The sequence below is a fragment of the Gadus chalcogrammus genome, chromosome 4 (assembly GCF_026213295.1).
Source record: "Gadus chalcogrammus isolate NIFS_2021 chromosome 4, NIFS_Gcha_1.0, whole genome shotgun sequence".
NCBI lineage: Eukaryota > Metazoa > Chordata > Actinopteri > Gadiformes > Gadidae > Gadus > Gadus chalcogrammus.
The window spans coordinates 17413988-17429881 of record NC_079415.1 but is presented as its reverse complement, the minus strand read 5'-3'; positions in this window follow the sequence as shown (position 1 = coordinate 17429881).

Here is a 15894-nt window from a genome sequence, read left to right as displayed (position 1 = left end):
TTGGTGCAGCCAACCGTCAGAGGTCATGGAGGACAGAGGAAAGGTGCAGCCCAGTGAGGGCCTGCGGCCAGGGGCCCCTGTCCTGAGGTCATCATAGGGACATGTGGAACCCCGGCCAAGATGATAGGGGCCCAAATGTAGCGGTTCAAATCTGGACCAGGTTCAAAATACTGAGTTTAGGAAATATTATTCATTTTTTTTCATTATTTTGTCCTTGATTTGCTTTGTCCTGCCTTAGCTGTGTTGGTGGTTGTTTTAAAAAGGCAAATTGTATGTTTAATTTTACTTTAATCTTTAAGTTAAATGTACCTTCACCACTTTTGTCAACTTGACCTTTGAGAATAGATCTGGTTCTAAAGCTCCAGGATGAGCTATAGCTCCTCCATGGATTCAGCCCCTCTGCAGGTGTTCTGCTGGGGTGAATTCCAACCCTAAAGGGTGGAGATAGAACCGGGGCGGGGCAGGAGGGCGTCTGCTCTCTGTGCGGTATTGCTCTCAGCAGGACAGCAACGTGCTGTGCTGAAAACGCTAATCTATCACCCTAGTGTGTGCGCGCGTGTGCGTGTGCGTGCAGATGTCCACGTGGATCGGTTTCTTTGGCTGTGTTTGTATGTTTGGTTGTTAGATAGAAGGAATATTAAATGTGTCTATTTGTGTGTGTGTGTGTGTGTGTGTGTGTGTGTTTTGGGGGGGGGGGGGGTTGTGTGTGTGTGTGTGTGTGTGTGTGTGTTTGTGTGTGCATGAATATCTGTAAATATCTGAATATTTCCATGCCAACCACATTCATCCACATCACATCACATTAGTGTGAGTAACATGTGTTTAAATTGACCGTGTGATATAACATTTGAGTGGATTGGCAGGTAAAGCAAACTATATGTATTTAAATTTGTAAAGGGATTTTCTCTCTATCTTTCTTTTGCTGCTCAGTAGAAATGTGAATGCAACTGCTTTGTATTTGCTTTGATCGGTAAGTACTTAACTGGAATGATCACCTGCAGAGCACAACAGACAAGGGCACATTGCATAAGGCTAAAAGCTTTCACGTCCGATGGATCTTAGGGGAAAAAAGCTTTTCTGGAGCAGCCCCAAAAGTCATTAACATTGAGTAGTCCTCTGTTCAATCCAATTCTTCTGTGTAATATCAAAGTGATCTACTCTGAAAATAACACAGGTTATTTAACACAGGTTATTTTCAGATCTGAAAGTATTCAGGATTCAGATACAATTTGAATCATGCACGGTTTGCTGCCAGATTATCCTATTTGCTGGGTGTGTGAGTATTTTACAGTTGTCCTCTGTGTAGAACATATACGCGTGGTTCATCATTTGACCGCCAGCATCCTCTAGTGGTTATATGTGTAAAGAGCTCCCCAAAATATGTTATCCAGTCATAAACCAACTAAATTTTGAATGGTTATTTATGAGAATGAACACAAATAAGAAATGATACTATACCAAGGGTAAATAGTTGTATTTACAGAAAAAATAAGGAAATAATAATAATTATTATTATATATATAATAATATATATATACTAGTGCTGTCAAGCGATTAAAATATTTTATCGCGATACTACTGCCTTCAACATAGCAGTCAGGCTACCTCTTCTTTGTTTTGAACCAAAAAAAAAAAAGGAATTGCATTAATCGCGCGAAAAAACAAATTAACGTCATTAAAGCAGCCAGCCAGCCAGCCAGCCAGCCAGCCCGCCAGCCCGCCAGACCGCCAGACCGCCAGACCGCCAGACCGCCAGCCCGCCAGCCAGCCAGACCGCCAGCCAGCTGGAAACATCAGCAACTTTCAGTATTATCAACACCGGCCAGAGGAGAGACCATTGTCAAAAACAACGAGATCATCAGCAGACATCAGAAACAACGTCATCAAGATGAAAGCACTTAGTGATCCCACAGGAAAAGGGGGAAAGAGAGAATGTCAGGTTTTCTAGAGTTAAACCACCGGAGGGCGCAATTAGCCATGCATAGAAGATCGACTCGGTCTGAAATGTTAATAGCAATTCAAAGGCTACCGCGAACCAAATGAGCTGCATCACATGACCCTGGATCTGAAACGTGCGTTTTCACACGCAGTGATATGATTTAATTTCATAGCGGCCTAGGTAATGCGTAAATAGGCAATATGCTATTGCCATTTATCAAAGACAGTTCCAAAACAAGGCCACACTGTCTGGTACACGCACAACGTTAACCACGGGGTAGTGATTGAATCATATGAGGTGAGATTAACTGGCCAATCCGAGTGACCAGGTGCTACCCACGATGCATACACACCATGCAGGCCAACAGCAGAACCATGCTGTGTTGCTTTATAACAAGTAATCTCATAAAAGCCATAGTTTATGAGGAGCAAACTAAATGGGCGCTTGGAGATCACGGGCCATGAGCTATGAGGGTTGTTGGTCATCGAAATATGGGACATGTTAAGAAACCATATTTTTTCCATATATCTTATTATAGAAATGCAGTTTAGGGTTTATTTCAACATTGATTGTATGCATCTATGTAATCTCATTGTCAAGTTATCTGGGTGATGTTTTCATTTGTGCTTGCCCAACTTGAAATGGCACTGTTAGACAGAGTACGCAGGACAGCTCAAATCCTTCTCCTCCCTTTTATTGAACATGAATTGTTTTAAACATGAACAACAAGCATTCCGTATTGCGATTCGGATTCGGATTCGGATTCGGATTAGGTTGAAAACCTATTGATAAAGACAAATTAAATCAAGTTAGTTCTCAAATAAATCAAAATGCCTAATCAAACATTTAAATCAAATCCAAATATCTGTTAGATATCAAACAAATCCAAGTAATTCGGTTAGATATCATAAACAGATATATAATTACAATATCACTATGATATCTAATATCACTGTGTTGTAAAATAACAATGGTCTTCCACACAAACATTTTCACCATGTGCGCCTCCACCAAACGTGCCCAAGACGTCACTAACGACGTCTGCGCCGTCCCATGCGCTGTCACATGGAAGACATGACAAACGGGAAAAAGTGCCAGAAACATACGCATTGTGCAAACTACACCTTAGTTCAAAATATAAATTACATACCAATGCGTGCTCTCGTGTCCTCCAATGCACAAACACTTCTAAGCCCGGCCGGAAATCGCGGACCTTTATAGCCTCACCCGTGCTCACTCACCTCACGTGCCGTAATCAGGCAAGTGCCACCCGGTGTGTTTACAAATCGAACACGTGTGATTTGCGCATTTCCCCTCCACGCCACTAGAGGTCGTCCTCAACGATGCGATGCTATTTCTTTTAATCTAAATGCGATCTCTGTCTTCACACTCATTGTTACTTACATCTTCAGTTAGTAACGCTCTATTAACATTGCTCCGTATGTATATTCCTCCTCTTTTAACTACAAGATCCTTCTCATCGTATTGTTTTCCAAGCTAGTGCTACCGAAAACCTTTAACCCATTGTAGTTTATGCATAACGTCTCTGGTCTGGTTCTGATGAAGTGCTGTTGCCCGTGGTTTTGCACTCTGGCACTCTGTTGTTCTGCTACTTATCTTATCAGAGTCCTCAGTTTATCTGCACACTGATGGCAGAGAGCAATACGCTGTCCCAGCCTAACCATCCCCCCATACTGGTTAGCTGTATACACACACACACACACACACACCAGAGATGGAAATTAACTTTTTTGCCCACCAGCCACTGTGGCAGGTAGATTTAAAAATCTACCAGCCACTCATCTTTTTTACCAGCCACTTTTTATGCGCTATATATTTTTTTAATATATGCGTAGGCCTACATTTTAAACAAATTGAAATGTTAACAATAAAACAACATGCATGGCTACACCATCATAAGTCAATCTAATTAGTGCCTGAATACAAATGTGTCCACAGACATGGTAACTAACGTATGATAGTAAGCATTATTGGCCCTTAACACTAATATTCAGAAAAAACATTGCCTCAAAAGGCTATTGGCCTATTGGCTAGTAGAGGCATATACTTGAACTTTATACCCTGAACTTTTAAACGTTGCAAACGTGCAAAAACATAATTATATATTTATGTGGCATTCAGTCAAATGCTGGAAATATATCTGTGGCATTCAGTAGGCCAATGCTATGATAAAATATGTAAAGTATGACCAAGTGTTTCTTTCTGTTCAATAGATAGAACGTTATCAATCCCCTGTGGGAGAAATTTGTTAATGTTTGTCCCTATAAAACAATAATGGTAAAAAAATAAATACACGACGTAACTGCGTAAGTCAAACCGTCCAATCTGAAGGCTCTACTTAACCACGCCCCCTACCAACTTCCACCAATGCAAAGCGAACAGAACTGAGTAGGGGAGGGCGTAGCATAACTAGTTTGCGAACGACCCAAAGAAACGCAACGCAAATACAATGAGAACATGTATGAGGCTTTAATAAAATCCCGGACGATTTTTAAATTCCGCCACACATTTTTTAAAAGTGTCTCAAAAAGAGGGCATGTCCGGGCAAAAGACGACGTCTGGTTACCCTACGTACGGGAAACCCATTTGGTTCCTACCTGTAACACTGTTTAATAGCGGCCCAAATTGGTGGGCGCTATCCTGGTAATTTCTCTGCGTGAGAAATACGAAGTGTGGCGTGTGCATGGGTTGAATTGCGTGTGTCAAACGCCGAATGCGTGAGACGAGAGCCCTGTTACCGGTATATTATCCCGGGTGCCGGACAGTTGCAGTTCAGCAAAAGAGGCGGACCTTACTGGAAAGTATTACCCGACACAGTGGCGGGTGAAGTGACACAATTCACCCGCCACCATACAAATCCACCCGCAAATGGCGGGTGGCGGGTGTTAATTTCCATCCCTGACACACACACACACACACACACACACACACACACACACACACACACACAAACAAACACACTTGCATATACGCCCACACACACACACACGCACACACACACACACACACACACACACACACACACACACACACACGCACACACACACACACACACACACACACACACACACACACATTCAGACACTTCACCACCGTCACATCACACCCAAAAATGTAATATGTAACGTATTCCGTTTCATCACTCAATCTGAGTATTGTATTCTGAATACTTAGATTGCTTCCACATTGAATTGCATTTTATAAATGTAGGAATGCGGCATCAAATCCTGCTTACTAAACAGGCCTATTCTGGTGTGTTCTTCTGTTCAAACTGGCTGAATGTGTTAGGCCCAAGTCTCCCTGAAAGTGAACTATTTTATATAATTTGCTGTATAGTGGAACAAAGACTATTAGGGTATGTTCATGCGAAAGATATTTGCTATTACATCTACAAAAAGAAAGAGAGAGAGAGAGAGAGAGAGAGAGAGAGAGAGAGAGAGAGAGAGAGAGAGAGAGAGAGAGAGAGAGAGAGAGAGAGAGAGAGAGAGAGAAAAGATCGTTCAATCATCGACATTTTTATGTGTGTTTTCCAGCATACGTTTTATGTGGGTGTCTGTCCAAATTCCCCGACGGTCCGATAATTTGCTGCTAGTCTTGGAGTTACCGCTAATCAAACAATAATTCCCATAATGCGCTCACCTGAGCGGGTGCCTGTTACGTCCAAAGAGGGATAGAAATGGATCGGACCGAGGTGCGTTCGCTTTCACATAACAAGCGAACCGTACCAGGGTTCGTTTTGAAGCGAACCGAGACCAGCTGTTCATGGAGGTCTCGGTCGGCTGATTTGGTTCACATCGAAGTGAGGTGGTTGCATTCACACCAACGCAAACGTACCGAACCAAGGGGACCAAACTCGTTTAGTGCGCACTAAATGCTGTTGGTGTGAAAGCACGAATAAACTGCTGAAACAGAAGTATCGTCATGTAATCCATTGATTTCAACAATGTAACATGTATTCTACCAACTATTTAAATTGCAACAGTAACAGTTAGCGATAATTTCTATTCTGAATATGTAACACCGGTACATGTATTCCGTTACTCCCCAACACTGAGCACAACATACTATACAGTTTCCTTTTGAGATGAGTCAAGTGTATTTACTTCATGTATGGTTGGCTCTCATCATCACGTGTGAATGAGTGAGGTCGCCGTCCTTAGTGCAACTCCAACAGGAAGTATTTTGCTTCACCTACCTTACAACATTATAGAAGTCTTTAAGTATAAACTCAATTTATTTAGATTAACTGACTTTTGGTCCGAATTTGCCCAAGCTCAGTATTCTAACGTCTTCAGAATACTTTACAACCAAATTAATGTGTAGCACTGGCCTAGATGTTATCTCTCCAAGGTTTCTCTGTGTGATAAAGCTTCTATTTTTATGTGCTTCCCCCCCCCCAATATGAAACCCTGGAACTGCTCCAAGCCGTGGTTGAACTGGATAAACGACTCCGGTTTAGACGAGGCTGAGCACAGGCATTAATCCCTGTCACTACATCCACTCCATCTTCTTTATTTATTATTCCTACTTTCTTAAATTTCATCTCACCATCTTTCATTTTGAATCGTGCCTCTTTAGTGAGCGGGATCAGCAGCGGAGACAAACTGCGGCGCGGCGGCGCGGGGATAGAGGAGGAGAGCGGAGAGCCGGGCCTGGTCAGTGTTACGGTCCACTGCCAACATGGATGCCAGCTAGTCAGCGATCTGCCTTCCGAAGCTTCTTCCAGGACTCAACTTAGCTTTGTTTACAGAACCAAGTAAGGTCAGCCTAAAGAGGCTGGGGGACAGACGGCCCTGGGAATGGTTTGAGGTGGGCCTCGCTCGGGGCTCCGGGCGGGGTTGATGCACAAACTGCTAAACCCTGGGTTTTGTTTTTGTAATTCATTGCAATAGTGCAATTATTTAAGAAATTGGTCTGAAAAGGATATGCAATCTGGTTTATCCGGATTTAAATTATTGTTAACTATCAATTCATTAGTTATCATTTTATAATAACTATTTTGTAACTCTTGTACTTCTCAGTCCCATATAAAAGTACTTGTAGTGTATATTCCCACAATGCAGTTGTTTAATTCCAAGATTAATAAACTATGAATCGAATAAATAAACTATAAGAAATCAACCAAATATGCATTCATGAACTACTGTATATTTTATAAACTAGAGTTCTATTGAGAACCATTGAAACACCAGATCAATGTATAGGATTCTGTTTCTCCTGTAATCGCTCGCTCTTGGCTCAGTCAGAACAGCATCACTAGATGGACGGCGATTTGGAGCGGGACCTGGCCTGGAACAACAGACCAAACATATCCAAGCAAACCTTTCCCATCTATGTTTTTAAAGAGCACTGCCTGGAAGTGACTCTGTGGCCGGGGGTTTCACCCAAACCAAACTCAAGCCCATCAGGGAAGCTTCAGTTGAAAAAACTCCACGCCCGCAATACATTTCACGCAATTTCCAACAGGTTAAAATAAAAACAAATCTCATGGAAATTGTCGGGCTGACTTGCAGAGAGATCTCAGTGGGCGGGCGGGGTAACGCTCAGTAAACACACGCCTCAATGGATCATTCAGCGCCACGAAGGTCCAGCAGCAGATGATAGTGGATGACATGCAGGCAGCTGCAGCCGCAGAAAGCCCCACACATCCTAGTGATGCTTAATTCCCTGCACACATCGCCCCCATCCTCCCTCGAGGCCGAGGGGGGGAATTCCCAGTAGGGTTCATGACCAAAGTGGCCCCATAGGGGAAAGGGGTGATTCAATTCTCACATCCTTACTTACACCCATACACACACACACACACACACACACACACACACACACACACACACACACACACACACACACACACACACACACACACACAACACACACACACACACACACACACACACACACACACACACACACACACACACACACACACACACACACACACACACACACACACACACACACACACAAGCACACACACACACACACACACACACACACACACACACACACACACACACACACACACACACATATTTCAGCCAAAGGTAGAATTGTGTTTGTCTGATCACTACCCTCAGATATACGGCTCTATTTATTTAGGAGCGGATCGTCTTCTTCCTTTCATGTCGTTGAAGCTGGTTGGCTATATGACAGTTTCCCATTTCTTTACACTGTCCTTTTCATTTTTATTGTTCCTGTTCTTAGGCGGTTAGGCATCTTCCACTGGACCCATGGTGTTTCTGAGCCCAGAGGGAGGGCTTCAGAAGGATGGATACCCATGTCAATAGGAGGGGGGGGGGTCGTCCTCAAGCCTTTTTGTCCATAGTTGGAGTCCAGTTTCTTCCCGTGGGGACTGGACATGGCTGAGAGAGCTTCTCCTGGACTTCAGCCGTTGGGCTGGGGATACATGTCCGTAGAGGAGTTGGCCTTCATCACTGAGGCCTTGGTCATCTCTACTCGGCTGACGACTTTGCGTCTCACATCAGCAGGAGCAAGGCCAGCGAGGAGATGCAGGTTGTTTATGTTGGTGTGGTTCAAGCAGCCAATGATTGAGCGGCAGGCGTTATTCAACGCTGGGTCTAGCTTCTTGGTTTCTCCCAAACAGGACAGGCATACTCCTCAGAGGAGAGAGCACAGGGCCAGAGCAGTAGATCTTAATGTGTTTGCTGTGGCTCCCCATTTGTGGTCAGCTTCCGGAGGGAGTTATTCGGGTGTTGACTTTCAGTTTGGTGTTTTTGACATGTTCCTTATAGGAGAGAGTGCGATCCGGTGATACACCAAGGTAGGGCGGGTTGGTGCAGTGCTCAAGAGGTGTTCCAGACCATGTGAGGTTAAGGGGCCTGTTTGCTTCTCGGTTACTGAGACGGAATAAGCAGGCTTGGGTCTTCGCATGTTTTGCGTGCAGGTGGTTGCACTCGTAGTAGAGGTGTAGCTCATCTAGGGCTGAGGTGAGATTTGCTTCTACAGCTTCAAACGCACTCTCTTTGGATGTTACACAGAGGTCGTCAATGTAGATGAACCCCTCAATGTTGGGGTCCATTGGCTGGTCTTTGGTGTATAAGTAGTGGAGCCAGCACACTACCTTGAGGTAGGCCATTCCGTTGTCGTCGCCAGCGACCTAGGAGCTGATGATGATGTTTCATTGAACTAAGATTTCAAATGATGCATTGCCAACACACATACAGAATACTGCAGTGAACTCTTGTCCTCTATGACAGGAAGAAATAAAAGCAACCCACCCACAGAAGCCCTTTACAGTTGTACCCTTTCCACTGATGACGCAAACACAGAACCATAAGACGCTTGACGAGACACCTCAAACCATCTAGAACATGCACGTGTTTCCTGTCTAGGAGTTGGTAAACATTGTCTGCAGGCAATGGAGACCACACACAACATTGGTATGATGTTTTGTAAAAGGTCATACAGGCCACAAATTATCCGGTGAGAATCTTTTTACTTACATTTAATTGTTACACTTAAATAACTTGGCCGGTGTGCTGAGACGCCTAGGTCAATGGGTGACATTGTCTTAGTTTAAATGAAAATTGGCCAGGATTCTTTTTCAACTCCCACCCCCCTTTGGTGGAGGCCCCATCCGACCTTGGGCCGTGGGGAGCCATTGAGATCTATTACATACCAAACAAGTACCAAGCAGCTACCATGACTGGATTGCTGTTTTTCCAACACAAGCTAGCACATGCTAACTGCCCTGACTAGGTAGCTTTCTGCGATAGTGCCCAAAACGTCATTAATAAAGTCTATGACATCCGTGACTCGGCAGGTTACCTGACATCTGGTCTGGAAGCTGGTTCGACCTTTGGCCCTCTCTTGACAGAAGCCACAACGGTCCCCTTAACAACAAGAAGTCACCCTAAACTGCCCCACCCCACTGAGCCTGTCGCTTCCCCGCCTGGCTGAAAGATGGCTGAATGTGAGATATGATGTGTGAATAGGCTGCAGCCAAACTCAGTTACCCAGATGAACACTTTATTAATCCATTGTTTTCATCATCAACAGCCATGTGGATGATGAAACAAATGCTGACGTGCTCTGCAGGCTTAGCTTTGCTTTGTGGTATGGAGAGTGAAACCCTGTAAGTCTGTCACCTCATTCCCCAGCCTAGTCAAGCAGTTCACATGCACAGGAAGCTGCCAGTCCGGGCTTCTCAGCTCCAACAGGAAGTGATTTATTGTTCCCTGTAAACCACTCGGCATACAGGGCCCACATGTGCCCATGCTTTATGTTCCATTCAGTCTACGTTTTGGAGGTCGTGTGACCTGGTGCCAAGGCTTGAAATTATTATTGTTTTTTTATCATCAAGTGTAAGGGTTATTATTAATGTAGCCTACTGTATATTCATACTTTGGTATGAAACTATAAAACCAATTAGAATTAAAAGCAGGTGCTTGTAAAGTAGTGTGAGGGTACAGCTGGATTCAAGTGTGGCTCGAGACAGGTGTACAGGAGCCAGAACCTGGAGCACAGGAAGTGAGGTTACAGCGTGATGCACGGACTAGGCTCTCGCTGTCCAGGTCAAGTTAGCTTTAAGCTTCATAGAAACAGAGAAACATCCATCATACAAATAAATCCTGCACAAACATGAACACTCACATGCAGAGACATGCACACACATACACACACACACACACACACACACACACACACACACACACACACACACACGCACGCACGCACACACACACAAGCACACACACACACACACACACACACACACACACACACACACACTCACACACACACACACACACACACACACACACACACACACACACACACACACACACACACACACACACACACACACACACACACACACACACTCTCACTCCCTCTCTGTTTTGGAAACACACAGCAGATACACAATCTAATTAATGGGCAGAATGTGCTATAAACTGTTGTTTATAGCACATTGAGTGTTGTTACCTCATTTTTTACCTAGTGTTTATCATAGAGTGACAGTACCTCAGGCGACACACAGCCCTACAACCAGTACCCTGCTTACTTTGGCCTGCTAGGATTCAGCGTCTGATATACAATGTTTCCACTGAGAACCCTCGCTTACCAGAGGAAAATAAAACACAGTTTGACCTTGTGCATAAGTCTCTTTACGTTTTATTGCTGTCTTGCAAATGTTTGCGTTATAAGAAAGAGGTAATTATACAGATTTATCCAATGGGAATTAACAACCATTCTTATCTGTGCTCTATCTGGTTCACGTCTAACCACACTCCTTCGGTGATAACACAACGGCAAAAGTGTATCAGTCAACAAAAGATCTTTTCCCTAATAACGGTTCTTTATTTGCCTCTGTCAGGAATGCTGGCATAGTTCAAATGAATCTTTTAGGACAGTAGTTGGCAGTCACACAATGCTTTTAAAGTGTGTGGCGCAACTGTCAGTGTGTTAATGTCTTCCAATGTGAGCGAGCACAGTGTGTCTTATTGTTCTGTGTGTGTGTTTGTGTGTCCTTAGGTTCTGAATCGGAAAGTACAAGGTTTTGAAGTTTATCTTAACCTTATCTAATTATCTTAAGACGCCGCCTATATGGAATGAACAGACACTCCCAAACACACTAAAGAAACACACACAAGTTTGTAAACATAATTGGCATGTGTGCCCCGGGTGATTTAAGCGCATCAATCATCCACATCAGAGCCCGTCAGAACGTGACGGAGCGACGAGAGAACAGGTTGTGGTCTTGCGGCGCCGTTAAAAAATACCAGCACAAACAAATCAACCTTCATTTGGGGTGATCTCGTGATGAAAAGAAATATAGGGAGGGGCGAATCCAAAACCTTACCCCACACTCACGTTTATTTTATTTGGAATCAATGACAAGCTTTTAGTCATGCTGACGTGACACGCTTTCAACAACACCTGGTCAGCGCCAAGTGCTGCCTGCTTTTGTCTGTAGCCGTTGACTATGACTATGTATTTATCCAGCTGTTGCAATACAGTATGCATCGACTGCAACAGATTGCATTCTGGGGTCAGGCATCAAAGGCCGTGTGCACTTATTTTAAGCATGAGATGTGATGTGGAATGTCTGGACAAATACATGAAATATACCTTACCCTCCTCCTCTCTTTGTATAAACATAAGTAGCCTTCTCTAGTTCCCTGTTATGATCACAGACACAAGACATTTAGTTCCCCATATGTTTAGTGATTATGTTTCTCGGGTCATGACAGATCCTGTGTGTATATTTAGTGTCTGATTGAGTATAAAAAGACAAGGCAAGGTGAACAGTCTGCTGTTTGTTCTGCTGGATGGCTGGAGGGGAAATAGTTGCCGGTTGTTCAGACTTGTTCCTCTAAAGCTTATATTAAAAGAACAGCCGAAAGTGTAAATCTGCAGGAACTAAATGACACAATCAACTGCCTCTCGGAGGGGAGGAGAGAGGGGGGGGGGGGGATGAAAGAGAGAGAGAGAGAGAGAGAGAGAGAGAGAGAGAGAGAGAGAGAGAGAGAGAGAGAGAGAGAGAGAGAGTTCTCCAGTGTTAAACAATAACTCACTTAGTGTTTATTATAACGACGTCAGAAGCAATACAGAAGAAGAAGTTGAAGACTAAGAGGATGAAGAGGGTGTCATGCTCCATCAATGTTTGATAATGATCCCCTGGGATAATTGATCATTGACTGGCGTTCCATTCATCACTCACTCACACACGCACACATGTAGAAACAAACACGCAAACACACACACACACACACACACATACACACAAACACACACAAACACACACACACACGGACACAGATCGTTTCTTAACGATCTGAATGGCTTGATTCATTTCACCGCCACCCACCCGACATATAACTGGTGTAACAGTTTCCACATGGACTTCCCCATGATGATAGACAGTCAGGAGAGGTTGCACTACTCAAGCAGCATAAGTTTCAATGTGCAGCCACAACTTAATGCTTGTTAATATCAATAAAATAGTTTTGTTAGCCTGCATGACGTGACTCTGGCTCATAACCCTAGAAAGCTTTGAACATGAAGGAGGAGACATGACCATTGAGAGGGAATATAAACATGTTGATCGCTCCCTACGGGGCTGTTAATGTGGAGTACAAGGGAACTAACGTCCCTGGTGGGAACCCCCCTTAAGTCCAGCTGTTCTATCCATGAGCCCCCCTTTCCCTATGGGTCGACTCTTCAAGGACGATGTGATAAATTAACGACAGCTGAAATTAACTTTCTTAGCTCTGGAATTCATAAGACTACCGCCCCCAAACACCCCCGCCAAACACACCCACCGGCCCCCAGAGCCCTCTTCCCCTCCCCCGCCTGGACGCACGTATACAAACCTAAACACACACACACACACACACAAAAAACACTGACACACAGACGCCTATGGGCACCCTAAACAACCACAGATGACAGAGAATTGTTTGTAAAATTAATTGCCAATAGTTTTGTATCTGTGACCTATTCAACCTGAGCCCATCATCATATACTAGACACCTATGTATACATACATTATTCTGTAGGACAACGGACTCCAGCACAGATGATGATCCATTATATCAATAGTAGCCTTCAGATGAGCATTGACAATATCAAATGCAACACAACCAGATATTGCAGTGATTGATGTGAGGGGAAATAAGAACAATAATTCATCCTCATTTTTGATGTGCCAAGTCAAGTCAAAGTTATGTGTGGGAGGGATTGCACCAGGAAAGGAATCTACGGGTCATAGCCATGTCTGGAGGACTTGGGTCACAGCGACTGGACCTATGAGGATAGAATGGCAGAACCCCCCCTCCCCTCTCTGGAGAACCCAGGGCATTTTCTATGGTTTTCCCAGGCAGGGAAATAACTTGTTGTTGCCCTGTTAGCATTCTTTCCCATATTAGCATTAGTATTTTAGCATTCCATATTAGCACGTCAGCATTCCTTCCTGTGTAACTGTGTCACCTTGCTTATAAGTTTGCTAGCATAACCTCCATATTAGCATGCTCATAAGCATGTTGGCAGTCTTCTCCAAGTGGGAGGCCTTCCATGTTGATCAAGAATGCGAGCAGGCTAATATGGAATGCTAACATGCTAATTTGCCGCTGGACTGCATCGTTGGGTCTGTATAAGCAACACTGTGAAGACAGTATCAGCGATCACAACAGCTGAAATGTATAGTGTTTGCTGCATTGTTTTGGTCATAGGAGAAAATAGCTTTACAAGTCATACACATGCTAAAACATTTTTATTGTATGTGTATTGTATTGATTTATTGTTGGCCATCATTTCTTTTTTCCATGTAACTATTCAAATGATTCACTTTAATGAGAATCTTTGACCATTCTCAGACATTTTTCACTCTTGTCCTACTATTATTAATGGAAGGGAAATATATAAATATTTTAAAAAATATATAAATGTCCCCAAAGTATAAATCAAATCCTTTGTTAATGATAATATTAGGACCATCCACACCAATACTGCCTAGGAAGGTTGGTATGAGGCATTCTAGGTAGGGACTACTCCCACTATTATATCACATTCCTCATATGTTAGGGCCCAGCCTAATACCTACCTACCTACCTGACACATAACGTCATAGGGCCCAGCCTACTACCTATCTACCTACCTGACACACAACGTCATATGTTAGGACCCAGCCTAATACCTACCTACCTACCTTACACACAACGTCATATGTTAGGGCCCAACCTACTACCAGTTTTAACATGGACTCCTGTCACAAAGCCTCATATGTAAGGGCGCACCTTAATACCAGGTAGGGTTTAACATGGACTCTGACAAACAAAGTCATGCAACATCGAGGCTGTCACCTTAGGATATCTGGGATCCATCCACACACAGCGTGGATGGATAAGTTTGGGAGCTGCTGGTCGGTTCTTTAACGACCAGAGCAGATCAGGGTCTCTCAAGCTTGAGACGATGCAAGGCTGAACAGGATGTGCGCTGTGCACTATCCACTGTTGAGCAGAAGGTAAATACAGAGGTGGATTGCCAGTCACAGAGTAATGGATAATGAGGGCCAAACCCATCATTTGGGGTCCTGTTTATTTAGTTTGTATGAAATAAAAGGATTGGAGCATTAATTGCATGTGTTTCAACATGTTGCTCCCAGTGAGAAAGGATGGGTTGTTTCCTGGTCAAATAAACATCAAAAACGCAAACAAATGAAAACAATATCCAGTTGGTTTGGTAGGTTTAGGGTTTCACATTTCCATTGTACGTCTTACCCTCAGGGTGATACCTTTATTGCCTTTCGGGACAATATGGTTTTACGTCACAAACGTGCCTGGTCAGCATAAACTTCCTCCCATGGTGAAATATCTCCCAGCAAAGTTGGACTTTGTTTGTGTGGAGTAAAACTGAACCGAAACTGGCGGCTGGACGCACACAACAACGTATTTACACCATACAGCTGTTTCCATTCACAACACGCGGGCTGCTGGTACAGCACACACTGCATCCCCCTGTATGCGTGTGAGGACTGATGTCCAGGTTACCCAACACGACTCATCACCTGAGGTCAGTGCTTACAGCACCACACAGGGACCACACTCATCACAACGGATTAACATGACCTCGAAGGATTTACCATATGATGGACATTCAAAGTATGAATTAAAGAAAAGGGGGGGGGGGGGGTTCTTAAGTATATGTGTATATTTTATTTATTTGTAATTTATATTTGCTGGACTATAAACTTATTTACACAAATACTTAAAATATGTATTTTTTTGATAGCACATGTTATGAACACTTCTTTGAAAAAGGCAACTTTTTGAAGTTGCGTGGTTGGGAGATGTTTGGTTTCACATATTGATTTAGTTGAAGGGGTTTGGTGAGAGAAACAAGTTCAGGAGAAGGTTCAACAGTCGATGAAAATAGAAAACATGACCAGTGAACTTCATATGGACATGAACCTT